The sequence below is a fragment of the Lithobates pipiens genome, unplaced genomic scaffold (genome assembly GCF_037356315.1).
Source record: "Lithobates pipiens isolate NorthernLeopardFrog02 unplaced genomic scaffold, aLitPip1_a1.2 Scaffold_1, whole genome shotgun sequence".
Taxonomy (NCBI): Eukaryota; Metazoa; Chordata; class Amphibia; order Anura; family Ranidae; genus Lithobates; species Lithobates pipiens.
In genome coordinates, this window is record NW_027507685.1 from 216,577,380 (window position 1) to 216,594,851 (window position 17,472).

The following is a 17,472-nucleotide window of genomic DNA, read 5'->3' on the forward strand; positions in this document are numbered from 1 at the left end:
AGAAATACTTATGAATATAGATAGCAATAGAGAGAGAGAGAGAGAGAGAGAGAGAAAAGAAAGTGTTGAAGTGAAATGATAGATAGATCAGCCTTTCAACCGGGGATCCATGGAACCCTTAGGTTCCTCTAGAGGTGGCTAGGGGTCCCTGGAGAAGGGAGCATGAGCAGATTGATCTCTTGCATATACGTACCATGAGCTAGATTACATTTTTATTGGTGGTTCCCTGAGACCTGAAAACTTTTTCAAGAGTTATTCCAAGGTAAAAAGGCTGAGATTAGAATAGATAGATAGACCATCAGGGCTAAGTGCATTTTGTTTAGTTCATCAGGAACTGTTCAAAATTCCAACAGTGTATGACTACTTCTGAATTTATCAGTTTTTCACCCTCTCTACACTATATTTACACTGAGGTAGTACTACATGGGTGATGGGCATCTGCTCATTTCCTCCTGTAATTTATAAGCATCACAAGTATGCAGCCAGAGAGTAAAGAACAAGGCCCAGCGCCTGTGTGGTCACATAAATCTAATGAGGTATTTGTCATTGTTTTTTTGCAATGACACAGGACCCTTCGACATAACCAGAGGTAGCTTCCTTAAGGTGGTTGGACAATGGCAAAAATAATCTGCAGGGACATTCCTTTTATAACCCCTCCCACTTCCAACTAACCTAATTTTTTTGCTAGTGTCCTTAGGTGATGGGCATTCTCCCTGTCCTAAGGGGAACTTACTCCCTCTTTTTTTTTGCTGGAATTTTTTCAGAAATGTTTCTGTAAGATTCTTCTATCACAATTTAGCTGCTCCCCAGCCACTGCAGCTTCTCCTGCAGCTTTCCAAATCGGTTGACTCCTCAGCTGAGCCTTGAGGGACCGTATCCTGGACCCTGCCTGGAAGAAGGAGGAGTGACTACCTTTTTTTCTGTCGTTCCATATTGGATTGGACAGACCAGGTCTTTAACATACACCTACCAATTCCTCTTCTGTTTTGACTACCTGTAATGTTGCTTCAGGCACTTGATCCTGTGTGGGAGCTCACCTTAGCATGACGGGCATTACGTTGAGTTAGCTGCAGAGTCCCAGCTAGACGTGCATCCGTTTTCGTCCGAATGCATTTTTTGTCCGAATTTCAACGATAACGAAAGCACAGAGTTCGAAAAATGAAAGATCCGACATAAATAAATGCTTTATTTTCGTTTTTGTTTTGACACAGTTCGATACAGATAGGAGATTCAACGTGACTAACAATAACAATCTGTGTTTATTGAACTTGTATCATAACAGTCCATTCATTCACACAGAGGCAACACGACTTCCAGCACGACTTTGGGAGGCAAAGCAACTTGGACACGACTTGAGTGTGAATCACAGCGTGACTTACAACACGACATTAATCTAAAATGTTTTAATGTTAAAAAAAAAACTACACGGGTTCCCCTTCAAGAGCATACCAGGCCCTTTGGGTCTGGTATGGATATTAAGGGGAACCCCGCACCAAAAAATTACAAACCCTGGGGGTCCCCCTCAAAATCCATACCAGGCCCTTCAGGTCTGGCATGGATTTTAAGGGGAACCCCACGCCAAAAAAAAAAAAAATGACGTGGGGGTCCCCCTCAAAATCCATACCAGGCCCTTCAGGTCTGGCATGGATTTTAAGGGGAACCCCGCGCCAAAAAAAAATGGCGTGGGGGTCCCCATGGAACCGTGCATCAGAGGGGGAGGAGTCACCCGGTGGCCCCTCCCTCCATTATAAAAGAACTGTCAGAAGAAGAGAAGCGTCACACAGCGGGAGCCTCCCATTGCGCGGAGCAGCCCGTGAACCAAGAAAAGACGCCGTGGAGGAAGATGCCGGACGAGAACACCGGACCAAGAAAAAGCGTATTGGAGGAAGAAGAAGATCGGAGGAAGAAGAAGATGGAGGAAGAAACCGAAGGATGAAGAAAAGAAGAAGTAAGAAGACCAGAAGAAAGAAGATGAAAGAAGACTTTAATAAAGGAATTGTCAAAGACCGTCTCCTGTAATTTTTAACACTTTTTTTGTCACTTTTTTTGTGAAATGGTAGGGGTACTTTTGTACCCCCTTACCATTTCACACAGGGGGGAGGCCGGGATCTGGGGGTCCCCTTGTTAAAGGGGGCTTCCAGATTCCGATAAGCTCCCTGCCCGCAGACCCCCACAACCCTGGTGGTTGTGGGGATGAGGCCCTTGTCCTCATCAACATGGGGACAAGGTGCTTTGAGGGGCTACCTCAAAGCACCCTCCCAATGTTGAGGGCATGTGGCCTGGTACGGTTCAGAAGGGGGGGGGACGCTCTATCGCCCCCCCCCTCTTTTCCTGTGGCCTGCCAGGTTGCGTGCTCGGATAAGGGTCTGATATGGATTTTGAGGGGGACCCTCACACCATTTTTTTTGGCACGGTGTTCCCCTTAAAATCCATTCCAGACCTGAAGGGCCTGGTATGGATTTTGGGGGTGGCCCCCACGCCATTTTTTTTTTGCCACGGGGTTCCCCTTAATATCCATACCAGACCCGAAGGGCCGGGTATGGAATTTCGGGGGACCCCCACGCATTTTTTTTTTAATGCTAATGCTAATGACTTGTGTGCAATGCAAATAGCCTTAAAAATAACCATAGAAGACATACAACATTAGAATCCTACTATAGCTTGTAGTCGAAATATTCGACCGGGAATGTATGATTGCAGCATCATAAGTGAGTTTCGCTGCTCCTTCGAATCTTCTTTAAACATTCCGACAGACACCATAAGCCTTCAATGACAGATTCGACCGTAATTCATTTGGATTTTCGGACGAATGCAATTTTTTTACGAAAAACAAAATAAATAAAAACTAATTTCGGGAGTAACTAAATAAATTTATTTTTCGGATGAAAACGAAATCCCGAAAAGAAATATTTCAGTCTGCACATGTCTTATCCCAGCCTTCCTGACATACTGTGCATGTGCATACCATACACTACCTGGGTTTTCCAGCAGGCTGCAGTGCCCTATCCCAACAGAAACATGGAGGTTATGAGTACCTTTCTTGTGGACACCTACCTCCCCACATGGCAGATTGTAAGAGCTGAGATTGGGTATCTGAGGGCCTTGCTGGCTCAGATGCAGCTGAAGGCTATGTTGTGGGTGTTAGACTCTCCCCACAGAATCCTGGTCTCCCCCGTTCTGAGTCTTCTCCCTCCTCTGGGGGTTATCCGCTCATCACACCATTCCTCCTTTTTGTCTAGAGAGGAATTCTCTGCTACCGTGTCTGACTTTATAGGTAGGATTTTTGTCCTCTTAGATACTGTTGACAAAAGGAATCACAAATGTATTAGCAGGTTATTGAATAATTATGCTTTGGAAGATTCTTGGATACAGCAAACAGCTTTATTTTATGGAGAAATATATTACATGCCTTCTATCATCATGGAGACACACAGGAAGAGAACACAAACGGGTGCATACTTGGATACAGAGGGTACTTCCTCTCATATCATAGAATACATGGACTATACACTATAATACTACAGCACCACCTGCTGGCATAGATGGGTATAATGCATATGTATATATATATATATATATATATATATATAGTCAGTTTATCAAAGCAGCTCTGCTGTTGTTCTTTCAACACCCCTTCTCAACAGCATGTGCTTTGTCAAATTATATTCAGCTTTTTCTGGAAATAACTATGATGTTCCTTCAATAAAGGTTTGGTGAGAGCATCAGCAGTCATCTCCTCTGATGGACAGTATTGAATGTCAATAACACCTTGCTCTTAATTGTCCCTCAGTAGGTGATACTTGATGTCGATGTGTTTGATCCTAGGATAAACCCTTTCTGATTGTGTAAGCTTTATACAACCCTGACTGCCTTCAAAAATGGGAATTGGCTTTGACATCTCTATCCTAATGTCCACAAAAAGTTGACGAATCCATATTGCTTCTTGACACACCTGTGCTGCTGCAATGTACTCTGCTTCAGTTGAAGATCGAGCAACAGTTGCTTTCAACTAGACTAACTTATGGTTCCTTGCCCATACTGGAAGATGAGTCCACTTGTGGATTTGCGGTCTGTGCAGTCCCCAACCCAATGAGCATCCACATATCCAACCAGTTTTGGATCTGATGTTGCTGGTAACCGTAACTTCCACTTAATTGTTTCTTTGAGGTACTGCATTACTCTCTTCACTGCGTTCCAGTCACGCTGACAGGGAGCTGAGACTTTCCTGCATTGTATGCCCACTGCTGCGGCTATGTCTAGTCTTGTCACAGTGGCAACATATAGCAGCTTACCGATTGCTCTGCAATACATGTCATTGTTGGGTAGCAAGTTGTCTGCTTCATTGCACTTTAGATATCCTGGTTCCATAGGAGTTTTCACTTCCTTTCCATCATGCATGTGGAATTGTTCCAAGATTTCTGAGATTTTCTAAGATTGCTTGAGAAGATAACTTCTATCTTCTTCTCTGTCTATTTGGATTACCAGATAGTAGCTAATGTTCTCAAGGGTAAAAATAAAATAAAATACTGCACCAACAACAACTGTGAGCAGCCAACACAACAATAAGACTAATTGTGGACAAATAAGTGAGTTATGCTCCATACACACGGTCGGAAATTCAGACGGAAAAAGTCTGATCGGATTATGTTGTCGGAAAATCCGATCATGTGTGGGCTCTTTTTCAGTCGGAATTTCTGACGGAAAAAGTTTGAGAGCTGGATCTAAAATTTTCCGACAACAAAATCCGATCTGACTTTTTCCGATCTTGTGTAGAGAATTCTGACGCACAAAGTGCCACGCATGCTCAGAAAAAATTTGGAGACAAAAGCTATTGGCTACTGGCCTCTATGTAGTCCCCTCGTACGTTTTGTACGTCACCTCGTTCCGAAGGATCGGATTTTCCGACAGCTTTGTGTGAACATGTGTATGCAACACAAATTTTGGGCAAAATCCGTTGGAAAAAAAATCAGATGGATTTTGTGGACGGAATGTCCGACCGTGTGTATGGGGCATTAAATGTGTAGCGCTAATAATGTATTTTAGTCATAAAAAACTATCCAAACAAGCGTTTAGAGTTAATGCGATCCAAAAATACACAAATGCATTTCTGATATAGGAAAAACATATAAAAAATACTAAACACATTGAGTGTATAAAAAGTTTGGATGCGATAATAAGTTGCAAACATGTCGCATGGACTAGAACTAAAAAGTATTAATAATATAAGTGGTCCAATATTAATATGTGGATAGTATAGGTACAATATATTGTCAAAATAGTGATAATAGAAACCTATATATAACCATAAAGATGTGATGTAAAACAACAGATACAATTGTAATAGCAATTGAGGAAGAAGATCAAATATATCAATACAGCGGTTGTTGCAATTCTGCTACTGAGGATAAGGGTCAGAAATATCAATACAATATGCGAACATGAGTCCATGAGATTAAAACATCATAGCAAATGTGCAAAATAATCTGAAAAAATGCCCTTTGCTATAAATATCTGACAGTCTCTCAAATAGATATGGTCAACAATAAGTAGCTACACCCAGGAGTGCCCCCACCTTCCAAGGATGGGAGGGGGTGGGTTGTTTTTCTTTGAGATGACTCTGGAAGGGGAGCACGTGTGGCTTTTGCTTCAATACAGCATTTGCATTTGATGAGCACTTTGCAAGGCATTATTGTCAAATCTTCTGATAAGTCTCTCTTTTCTAATGTCCTGTATAGCTTCTGGACTTCTGTGCCCTACCTTCATATGTCATAAGTGATTACATTTGCTGTGTAGGTCATTAGAGATTATATTGGCTTGCTGGTCTGTGGTGATGAGCCTGTATAGGTGATCATCCAGTTTTCCTTTTGCGAGGAATTGCTTATTACTGTGAATTATGCATTCATCACCCTGGAACTTAACTGTGAGACCATTGTTTGCAAGACTTGATAGAAGGCTGCCTTCTAGTTCTGGAACATACAGCACTTTCTTTATAAGGATGCTGTGCTTGCCTCCTTGTGGTGTAATGCAGTTCAGGAAGCCCAGACCTTTACCTTCAGATGTGATGCTTTTCCCGTTTGCTAGGAAAACTTTGTCTTTCGCACTATAATCAATGTTTTTGAAGAAGGTCTCAGCGCTAGTCATGTGGCTTGTCGCACCTGAGTCTATGCACCAGCCACGTGGCTTGCCATTTTGTGTTACTTTAAAGGGCACCTTTAAAGGGTTACTTTAAAGTGGCACACTCAATGATGTATCTTGGCTCTGATTTCTTTGCTGTGCTTTGTGCCTTTGTACATCTTAAGAGCTTTGTGATCATGGTGCATATTCATAGATTTATTTGCCTTTGACATATTCCAGTGTTGGCTCCTGCTTGGGTCTGGTTTCTAAAGCGCTAATGAGAGCAGTATATGTCTCTGGAAGGCTGCAGAGGAGCAGGGCAACAATATGGTTATCTATAATCTCACACAAAAATGCTGGCCTTCTTCTGGTCTCATCTTGTCTCATCTTAGCAAAAATAGCTTACTGTTTAGACTTGAATGCTCATGCAGTTTCTGTAATGAAGTCCACATACCTTTCACCATTTTCTCTGTTCTCATGTGGATAAGCTGGCCATCTTCCACTAATAAGCTTATGGTAGCTTTTGTCTGACTATCTAGTCTTCCATTTGTGGGCCTGTCTGTATTCAGCACATGCCACAAGTCATCCTTGTTCAGAAACATTTCCAGTTTAAACTTCCACAGCTGGTAATTGGCATTCTTTACATTTTAATCATTTGCCATCTTTCAGTTGCTTGCATACAGTATTCACTGTACTCACTGTCTTGTAGAATTCTTTTTTCCAGTGCCTGGGTGGTGCTGGGTGCCTTGGGTGTGCCTGTAGTATCCTCTCCAATGCCTGGGTGTCTGGGACCCCTAACCTATTAGCAGGTTATTGAATAATTATGCTTTGGAAGCTTCTTGAATACAGCAAACGGCTTTACTTTTATGGAGAAATATATTACATGTCTTTTATCATTGTGGAGACAGACAGGAAGATAACACAAACAAGTGCATACTTAGATACAGAGGGTATTTCCTCTCATATCATAGAACTGTACACTATAATACTACAGCACTACCTGCTGGCATAGATAGGTATAATGCATATATATATATATATATATATATATATATATATATATATATATATATATATATATAAGTCAGTTTATCAAAGCAGCTCTGCTGTTGTTCTTTCAACAAAATGGACCCCTTCAGCCTCCCCTCCAGTGTCAGTTTTTGACTTTTCTTGTTGTGAGGAGGAGAGCGAGGAAGAGGAGTCATCAGTGCATGCAGAATCAGACTTAGAGGAGGCATTCTCTACTGACATGTCCCCTAAACTAATAGATATAATTTTAGTCCTTGATAAGGTACATTCCTACCTTGCTTTAGAGCAGCCTGGGTTAGACTACTCTAAGGTCTCTGACTTGGCTCCCTGGAATTTTCCAGACTTCCTCAGACCTTTCCTGTCAACTTACTCTTAGAGCCAGTGTTTTATAGTGACTGGCCCCAAACTGAAAATATTTTTACACGTCCCAAATGCTCTGGAAGCAGCCATCTCTAACCTGAACAAAACTTCTTACCTTAACCGTCCCTGTTGAGGATGTTCCTGCTTTTAAGGACCTGGTGGGCAAGAGGTTAGAAACCCTCTTTAAGCATTGTTTGCTCTCATTGGTCCCATTATATATCCTGCTGTAGGATCCATGGCAATCTAGCTATGCCTGGCTGTCTGGGCCTAAATGTGGGCATAAATGACCCTTTGTGCATTTTAATGGATCCCGTTGTCCACCACCCCCTAGAAACTCTGCCTGTGGCCTTACAATACTTCACAGAGGGCCTGGTGGATATACTTTGGCAAGTATCCAGGATGAGCATCCTTTCCATTCATATAAAGAGGATCATATAAAGAGGATAAATGCTGGTTAGCTGAACATCTATGTAAGAAGTTCCTCAAGAGGATGCCCTTTGAAGCAGAATGCCTCTTCCATTCCTCTTTGGACAAGTACAATACATCAAGGAGATCACTGGGGTAACAATACATGCATGCTCCTGCAAGTAGGTCTCCTACCTCCATGTCTAAGAAGGGTTCCTTTAACTATAAGCCTTCTCCCCGCATGCTTTCCAATTTGCCTTCCTCTCTGCAAAGATAGGCAGATCTACAATCTGCTGTTCAGTAGCTCCTCACACAGAGAGTTATTGCACCAGTTTCAGTTGGGATTTTTTTTCAGGGGTTTTACTTCAGCCTGTTCACTGTTCCCAAGGAAAAAATGGAGGTGTTCATCCCATTCTGGCTCTCAAGACCCTCAAACTGTTTCTATGAGTCAAGCAGTTTTGCATAAAGACTGACAGTTCGGTCACTGCCTCCCTCCTGTTGGGGATCTACACATCCCTATTTTTTGCCTCACCAATGCTATTTGTGGTTTGCAGTGGGCATGCTCTACAACCAATTTGTTGCCTTTCCCTTTGGCCTGTTCAAAGCAATCTAAATCTTTACCAAGGTCTAGCCCAATCCTTGCTTTTCTTCACGCTCAGAATATCCACATTGTGGGCTACCTAGACAATCTTCTGTTAAAAGAAGCAAATCTGCTCAAACACTGTCTCAGGGAGCACTGCAGACTGGGTGTAGAGCTTCAGATTGTTCCACATTGTCCAGAAGTCATCTCTGAAACTGACTACTCTACTGGAGTACCTGGTCCTAATATTGGACATGTCCCTATTCAGGATCCTCCTGGCTCAGGACAAACTCCTGACACTTTTGTTCTTGTACTCACACCCTCCACTTCCAAAGCCATCCCCCAATTTGATCATGCATGAAGCTTCCGTCTCATTCAAGATGATGCCGTATATCCACTTTTACTTCAGACTGTTACAACTCAATATTCTAGTTTGTGACCGACTCTGGACCACCCTATTCGACTCTCCCTGGACTGGAAGATTTCCAATCTGTCACTGGAGTCAGGGAAACCCTTTCCTGCAAAGACTTAGACAGTTTTCACAATATATGCTAGACCAGGGGTAGGGAACCTTTTTGGCTGAGAGAATCATGAATGCCACATATTTTAAAATGTAATCCCGCAAGAGCCATACAATATGTTTAAAGCTATTTATTTTTATTTTTATCAATTAATCGACTAATTTCAATTATAACAGTAATATCCACGTCATCTCCCCCACTGTAATATCCACATCTCCCCTAAGATTGTCTGCTTGCTTACCACTACACAGGCAGATCCACGAGCAGTTGAGGCGGGTGATGATGACGTCAGCGTGCCACTCACCTAGGCCACCGCCAGGTGTACCAAGATGGCTGTAGCTCCGGAGCTAGGCCGTAGCTGCAGCCTTTCCTATGGGCTCAATCCACGGATCGTCACACCACGCAATCTGTGGATTGAGAGGTGAGAGACAGATGCAGCCATCAAAAGAGCCACATCTGGCTCGCGAGCCATAGGTTCCCTACCCCTGTGCTAGACTGTTGGGCAAGAAAGCCCTGAATGCCATCTTGTGCAGGTCATTTGGTGGTCTGAGGAAGCTTGCCAATAATGCCTTGAAATTGAGAGAAATTCAGTTGTCCTTCCAATGTTGAAACTCGCAGCTGCAAGGTCACTCAACCAAAAGCCATTTAGACAATACCACTGAAGTTGCTTACACTAACCACTAGAGAGAAACCAGAAGTTGTGCCACTCAAGGAGAAGCAGATCTGATGCTGTCCCGGGAAGAACTGCGTGTTTCACACATTTCATTTACATCCCAGGTGTGAAAAATAGGCAGACTTCCTCAGTCATCTGCCTTTTAATTCCAGGGGAATGGTCTCTCTACCCCAAGGAGTTCCAAGTACTTTATCACAAGTGGGAGACACTGGACCTCAATCTTCTGGTGTCTAGGTTCAAGAATAAGCTGGACATGTTTGTCGCCAGATTTAGGTACCCTTAAGTTTACACAGTGGATGCTGTAGTGAATGGTATGGCTGTTGAAGTTCAGGTTCTGCGGAACGGGGCCTTTCAGATTTATTTATTCCTATGCTCCTGAATGCTAGGAAGTCGACTTCTCACAAAGTCTATCACATGGAAGGCCTATTTTACGTGGTGCAATTCTAGGAAGTTTCAACTTAGTGAGTATTTGTGGGAGGCATTCTGTCTTTTCTTCAGTCTGGTATAGACAGTATTTTGGGCTTGAGTACTGTCCCGGGATAAAACTCAGCCCTGGCTGTTAAATATCCAAGACGATTTGCCTCTTGTTCCTTGGTTAAGGCCTTTGTGCAAGGCATCAAACATATTCCCTTGTATGATCCCCATTGACAATATGGGACCCCAACCTTCTTCTCTCAGCCCTTCAGTGGCTGCTCTTTGAATCTGTTAGGATTATTCCCTTATCTGATCTTCCATGCAAGGTGGATTTTCTCATTGCTATCTGAAATGCACATCTGAGTTAGCGGCCTTGTCCAGTGTAACATTATGCATTGTTACTGAGAATGCAGAACTTTATCCACAAGATGGTAGCATTCACTACTTTTTCCTGCCATAGCCTTAAAGTGGTTGTTAATCCAATTATATCACTACTCCTCATAATCCTGCTGGTTCCCTAATGCCAGCTGCTCCTGTCTGTGAAACACCTCCCTAGGGGACTCTTAACCCCTTGATCATTCCCCTAGTATTAACCCCTTCCCTGTCAGTGCCATTTATACAGTGATCAGTGGCTCTGATCACTGTAATAATGTCACCGGTCCCAAAAAAGTATCAAAAGTGTCCGATCTGTCCGCCGCAATGTCGCAGTCCCACAAAAAAATCACTCATTACGCCATTACTAGTAAAAAAAAAGAATAATAAAAAATGCCATAAATATATCCCCTATTTTGTAGATGCTATAACTTTTGCGCAAACCAATCAATATACAGTGCCTTGCAAAAGTATTCACACCCCCCCCCCCTGGTATTTTTTGTGTTTTGTTGCCTCACAACCTGGAATTAACATGGATTGTTTGAGGATTTGCATAATTTAATTTACAGAACATGCCCAAAACTGTGGAATTTTTTTTTTTAATGTGAAGCAAACAACAAACAGGGCAAAATAACAGAAGAAGTCAATGTGCATAACTATTCACCCCCCTAAAGTCAATACTTTGTAGAGCCACCTTTTGTGGCTATCACAGCTCCAAGTTGTTTGGATAAGTCTCTATGAGCTTGCCACATCTTACCACTGGGATTTTTGCCTATTCCTACTTGCAAAACTGCTCCAGCTCCTTCGAGTTGGATGGTTTGCGCTTGTGAACAGCAAAGTCTGACTAAAGATTTTCTATTGGATTGAGGTCTGAGCTTTGACTAGGCCATTCTAACACATTTACATGTTTCCCCTTAAACCTCTCAAATTTTGTTTTAGCAGTTTGTTTGGAGTCATTGTCCTGCTGGAAGGTGAACCACTGCCCTAGCCTCAAATCACACACAGAGTGGTACAGATTTTGCTCAAGAAAATCCCTGTATTTAGCACCATCCATCTTTCCTTCAACTCTCACCAGTTTCCCAGTCCCGACTGCTGAAAAACATCCCCCGAGCATGAGGCTGCCACCACCATGTTTCACTGTGGGGATGGTGTTCTTTGGGTGATGTGATGTGTTGGGTTTGCACCAGAAATAGAGTTTTCTTTGATGGCCAAAAAGTTCAATTTTAGTCTCATCAGACCTTCCTCCATACATTTTGGGAATCTCCTACATGTCTTTTCGCAAACTCAAAACCTGCCATTTTTCTTTTTGCTGAAAGTAATGTCTTTCTTCTGGCTACTCTGCCATAAAGCCCAACTGCATGGAGCATACAGCTTATTGTCGTCCTATATACAGATACTCCAGTCTCTGCTGTGGAACTCCAGGGTTACCTTAGGTCTCTGTGATGCCTCTCTGATTAATGCCCTCCTTGCCCGGTCCATGAATTTTGGTGTGCGGCCGTCTCTTGGCAGGTTTGCTGTTGTGCCATGTTCTTTCCATTTGGTTATGATAGATTTGATGGTGCTCCTAGGGATCATCAAAGATTTGGATTTTTTTATAACCTATCCCTGACTTGTACTTCTCAACAAAATTGCCCCTTACTTTGTTTGGACAGTTCCTTGGTCTTCATGGCAGTGTTTGGTTAGTAGTGCCTCTTGTTTAGGCATTGCAGCCTCTGGGGCCTTTCAAAAAGATGTGTATATGTAATGACAGATCATCTGACCCTTAGATTGCACACAGGTGGACATCATTTCACTAATTATGTGACTTCTGAAGGTAATTGGTTGCACCAGAGATTTTTTATGGGCTTCATAACAAAATGGGTGAATACATACGCACATGCCAATTATCAGTTTTTTATTTCTGAAAAATAGTTTTATGTATGTATTTTTCTAATTTTACTTCACCAACTTAGACTATTGTGTCCTGATCCATCACATATAATTAAGATTAAAAAAACATTGAACTAAAGGCTGTAATGTAACAAAATAGGTAAAAAAACAGGGCATTGTACGCTTATTGTGATTTTTTTTTTAACCTAAAATATGTAGAAGAATACCTATTGTCCTATTTATTTTTTGAGATATTTATTATAGCAAAAAAATATAGTTTTTTTTTTCAAAATTGATGGTCTTTTGTTTATAGCGCAAAAAAAAAAAAACGCAGAGGAGATCAAATACCACAAAAAGAAAGCTCTCTTTGTGGGGAAAAAAAGGACATCAATTTTGTTTGTGTACAGCATCGCATGACTGCGCAATTGTCAGTTAAATCGACACAGTGCCGTATCGCAAAAAATGGCCTTAATCCTTTACCGAATTTCAGACCGCTTCCTTGCAATCACGTCACTGACCATCTCTCTCCTCTGCCCGGCTGACAAATGCAGGGGCAGAGATTCCCTCGCTGATGTCAGCTGGGACATGAGGAGGAGAGGAGAGAGAGAGCCGGCTGATCACGTGATTGCGGGGAGCCACTCTGAAACCCGGTAAAGGAGGCATTTTTTTAATAAAACAGAGACAGAAGCAGCTGGCATTAGGGAACCAGCAGGATTATATACATTTTAAACAGTTATGAAAGCATGAGAAACGGAAGGGGTGGGCACTGACACAGGGGCAGACAGGCAGGGAGGGGAGGGGGGAGGAGTACAGAGGACCACATAGGAGGACAGAGGAGAGAGCAGGTGACTGAGGCATGTAAACTGACCATGGTGTCAAAGCTCAGCAGCCATGATGAACCGTGGTCAGTTTACAAAGGGGAGGGTATAGCCAGGCAGGTATTTCAGGTGTTACAGGGGGCCAAATGACACGGCACAAGCACTGTGCTGTATAACATGGTTTAAAGGAGCAGGATCCATTATTTAATTTTTTGGGGTTAAACACTTTAATACAGGTGTTCAGAGATTTATCAGAGAGTAGTGGGCTAAAAGCAGAACTTCCCTCACAGTAAAGCTGAATTTAAACTACAGAGCCCATGAGAAATTGCCAAGGGGAGGGAGAATATAAAAGAAATATAAAAGAAAAAGAGTAGGAAGACACAGGGGGAGTTGGCGCAGAGGGAAGGAGTGTGCAAGAGTTTGTGCCAAGGTTTCCACAGGGGGCTCCCTGCCTCTAGCTCCACCCTTGCTTGCTAAGTCATCATTCACATCTATCTATCTATCTATTTCCTAACCCTGTGGTTATGTGGACCTGTTGGGGTTTTTTCTGTGTTGCCCACCGATCAGTTAGATTGCTTTGAGACGTCCCATGATTATGTCTAAGGATCCAGTGTCCTGCACTGTTTGATTATGAAAATAGGATTTCCACTTACCTGTAAAAATCGCTTTTTTGGAGTACAGTTCAGGATATAGGTCCCTTCTGTCTGTTCATTATGATCCCCCTGTTTGCTAAAAAAAGGAGGATAGATGGGTGTGGGCGGGGTCATAGAACGCACCTTTTTTGAAGGTAGCTGTATATGTCCCATAGTTATAGCTAAAGATCCCGTGTGCCTATTTGTACTGTACACCAAGAAAAGTATTTTACAGGTAAGTCCAAAATCCTATTATTTAGTTTTTATGGTGTGTAACAATCTGGACTACAATCATAAAGCACTGTACCTTCCAGTATCTCAAAGCATCGTCTGTCCCTCTAGTAATCAGTGTATCAGGCGACATCATATGTGTTTGCCAAAGGGATTGTGGGATGAATAGTCCTCCTGTCCGATAATTGCTTTGCATGATTATGTGCCAGGACTACATATCCCAGGGATCTTTGCTGCCATCAGGAGATTGCTGGGAGTAGCTATAAAAGAAGCAAAAGCCTGCGCAGAGCTCTCTTTCGCCCAGGCCTGACACAAGGTGGAGCTCTCTGTGCAACAAGGAGAGAGAGGTCGCGGCCTATCACGTACCACCTTCCAACCCATAACATGCTAGGCCTAGCTCTGCCGTTTGCTATCAGACATCCTTCCAGCACCACTCCAGACGCCTGCCATTCAGTGTGTGTCAAGCTTCACGTCGGGAGATCGAGACAGCGGATCCGCTGCATGAGTGTTGCTACACGAGTTCCTGTCTGGGAGACATCGGGGAGGTCTGGTTGTTGGTGAGAGGGCAAATCGCTCAACCTTTATCCATTCTTTGTCACAGTTACATTGAGATACTTTGCACAGACATCTCTACTCCAGAAATACTTTACTGAATTTATCTGAACACTACTTAGACATTTTTAGTCTTCCTCACTACAAGAAATCTACTGTTTCCCACTACACCTAATCGGATTACACTTAACAAGCTCCTACGCACTGATGAAGAACATCAGATCTGCAACGTGGACTTTATTGCCATTACTGATAGAAAGGCCCCCATATTATCATTTCTAGATCTGCTCTCCCTTCTTAGGATAGCATTATAGGCTGGCTAGGTCCCATCTCTTGATCTCACAGAGTGTCAGTATAATCAGTTAGCTGAATCTAGGGGGAAACATTATTTCTTAAGAAAGTGTGTACATAGTATTGTCATTGTTAATATTTGTCTTGTGCCTTTTGGAAGAATTCTTTTGCTGAGTTGGCGCTGTCACCTAGAACTCAAGAGATCTATTACCTCCTCTATTTGATAACGTTCCCCTTTATTGGTTCAAGTAAAATAATCATAGAATCTAAATACGCAGAGTTGTCTACAGTGATACAAGGATGTCTGAACCCAGAGTGTCAGAGATGAGCAGGTAATACTAAGCAGTCCTCTAGGGGACCGTGCTGCAGGTGAAAAGTAATTACTTTTTGTCCTGAGGGGTCATAGCTCTGCTTGCAAAAAACATCCAATGACTAGACATTCCATAACTAGGGTAGTTCAGATGTAACCACCCCAATATACTTACCTACCCTCCAAAACTCCATCCCCCACTTATCAATCAAACAATACACACTAAGCCTGAAGTGGGGTTAAATGGCCAAAAGGCTTTATTAACAAAACATAACAATAAATAGCCGTAAATAACAAATTTAACATTACATTATAAATCACCAAGAAATTTTTGTCTGTGGCAGCATTTTCTAAACACATAAATATGCCCCCAGCCGAAAGACACTGCCTCGTCCCTGTTATTGGACCACACCCATCAGAGGAACCATACCAACTAATGGGTCCCCACTATCACAACAGATTTTTAACCCCTTCAAGGGGTCCCAATCTCTGCACCAAAAAAATGATGGCAAAATACCAGGGAGGGAGGGACGTTCATACGATAGCTTCCAGACTCCACCAGTTACAGATCCACCCCTCTCTGCAGTCAAAACTTCTACGCTCCTCCCCATCACCTGTCTGCTCACCCAATCATGTAAGTACAACCTTCCTACAAAAACTTTAAAACATTAACCCTGTGCTCCCTGGTTCCCCTTCCGTCCAGTCATGCAGGCCCTGTGCTCTATGCATTCCCTTTGGCTCTGGGCCTTTCTTTTAAAGTGGTTGTAAACCCTTACAACACACTTTGACCTACAGGTAAGCCTAGATTAAGGCTTACCTGTAGGTCCAAGAAATATCTCCTAAACCTTCACGGTTTAGGAGATATTTGCCGAAAGACAGGCACTGCTGTCTATGACGCATGCGCACTGAGCGTGCCACCGTCAACGGCGATATGCCGCGCGTGGTGGCTCCCGTGCGCATGCGCAGGTGTGATGTCATCGCGGCTTCGCCGAATGCAGCGAGACCCACGAGAAGATGGATGTGCCGGACTACAGGGGACAGCGGTGACTTCGCTGGCTCCTGTGTCAGGTAAGTGACACATAATGGACTACTATGCGATGCATAGTAGTCCATTATGCTTTACCTTTGCAGGGAAAGAGGAAGTAAACTCATCAGGGTTTACCTCCTCTTTAAGCCCTACATGATAAGTGAACAAAAATAAATTTGCACATACATAAGTCTATGTCATTATAGAAGGGTACGATATATGGAATATATAATGAAAGATATACTGTATCTAATAAAATGAATCCGTGCATGTGATGCATCAATTTGTGGCAGTTCTTTAAGCCGAGCAAAGATCTTTAGCAGCCTTCAGGCATGAAATCTGAACTGTTTGACAGTTGGGGATTTCAGTACAGCTCTCGGGGGACAGAAGGGGAAAGGGAAAAGTTGAAAGGTCATATCTGCTTGATATGCCTAAACACACTAAGGAAGCTATGGTGGGTTAAAAGACAAATGATAAATGATGTAGAATACATTGTTATGTTTTTGACATTCTGCACGCACACACAGATATTAATGTGGCAGTGTTACCTATATATATATACACACAAGTTATGTAAATGGTCTAATTATTCTTCCCTTCCTCTCCAGGGATAGGTCAGCTCATACGAGGAACAGACCAATGTGAAAATGATTCCAGGGGGCCGACGAGAAGGAATGAATCCTGGAAGGTCATCAGAATCCAAGGAAGACCGCGAGGAACGAATTTTAGCCATGCTGGGCATTATTGGAACCATCTTAAACTTGCTAGTTGTCATCTTTGTGTACATATATACTACCATATAGAACCAAAAGCACTTATTTACCCCCCCCCCCCCCAACTATACAACTGGTAGCAATGAGGGGACAATTTCATTGTCAAATCCTTTTTATGAAGAAGTTTGGTATCTACCATGTTCCTCTATAATACTGGATTAAAAAAACCCGATGAGTTTATGGAATGGTGCTGCAAAATAAGGCCCATAATGCACTTTTTGTATACAGCATAGTTTTAATACTATAGGTAACACGTACAAGCACACGTAGGATGGAAAATGCAGCCTACTGCCATTCAGCTGAAGTTACCTGCCTTTACTCTGGGGCAAAACATTTTGCTGCAATATGCCCTCAGTCTGCTGTTTTATGGTATAGAGGACCAGTCAGCAGAGTCTCATGGACTCCATCATCAAGCCATGCGGAGTCTCCTAACCAACGAGATAAAAACCGGGACGTCTTAACTACACAGATGTGAGCTTACATTGAGATGGCAGAAAATGG

At 42.7% G+C, this 17,472-nt stretch overlaps 1 long non-coding RNA gene across 1 annotated transcript in view; it reads left to right on the forward strand.

Annotated features, from left to right (window-relative positions):
- Positions 1 to 17,151, forward strand: part of LOC143983188 (uncharacterized) — a 36,923-nt gene extending 19,772 nt beyond the window's left edge. The window contains exon 2 of the long non-coding RNA XR_013274581.1: positions 16,807 to 17,151. This is a non-coding gene — a long non-coding RNA (uncharacterized LOC143983188). The remainder of the gene's footprint in view (positions 1 to 16,806) is intronic.
- The last annotated feature ends 321 nt before the right edge of the window (positions 17,152 to 17,472 follow it).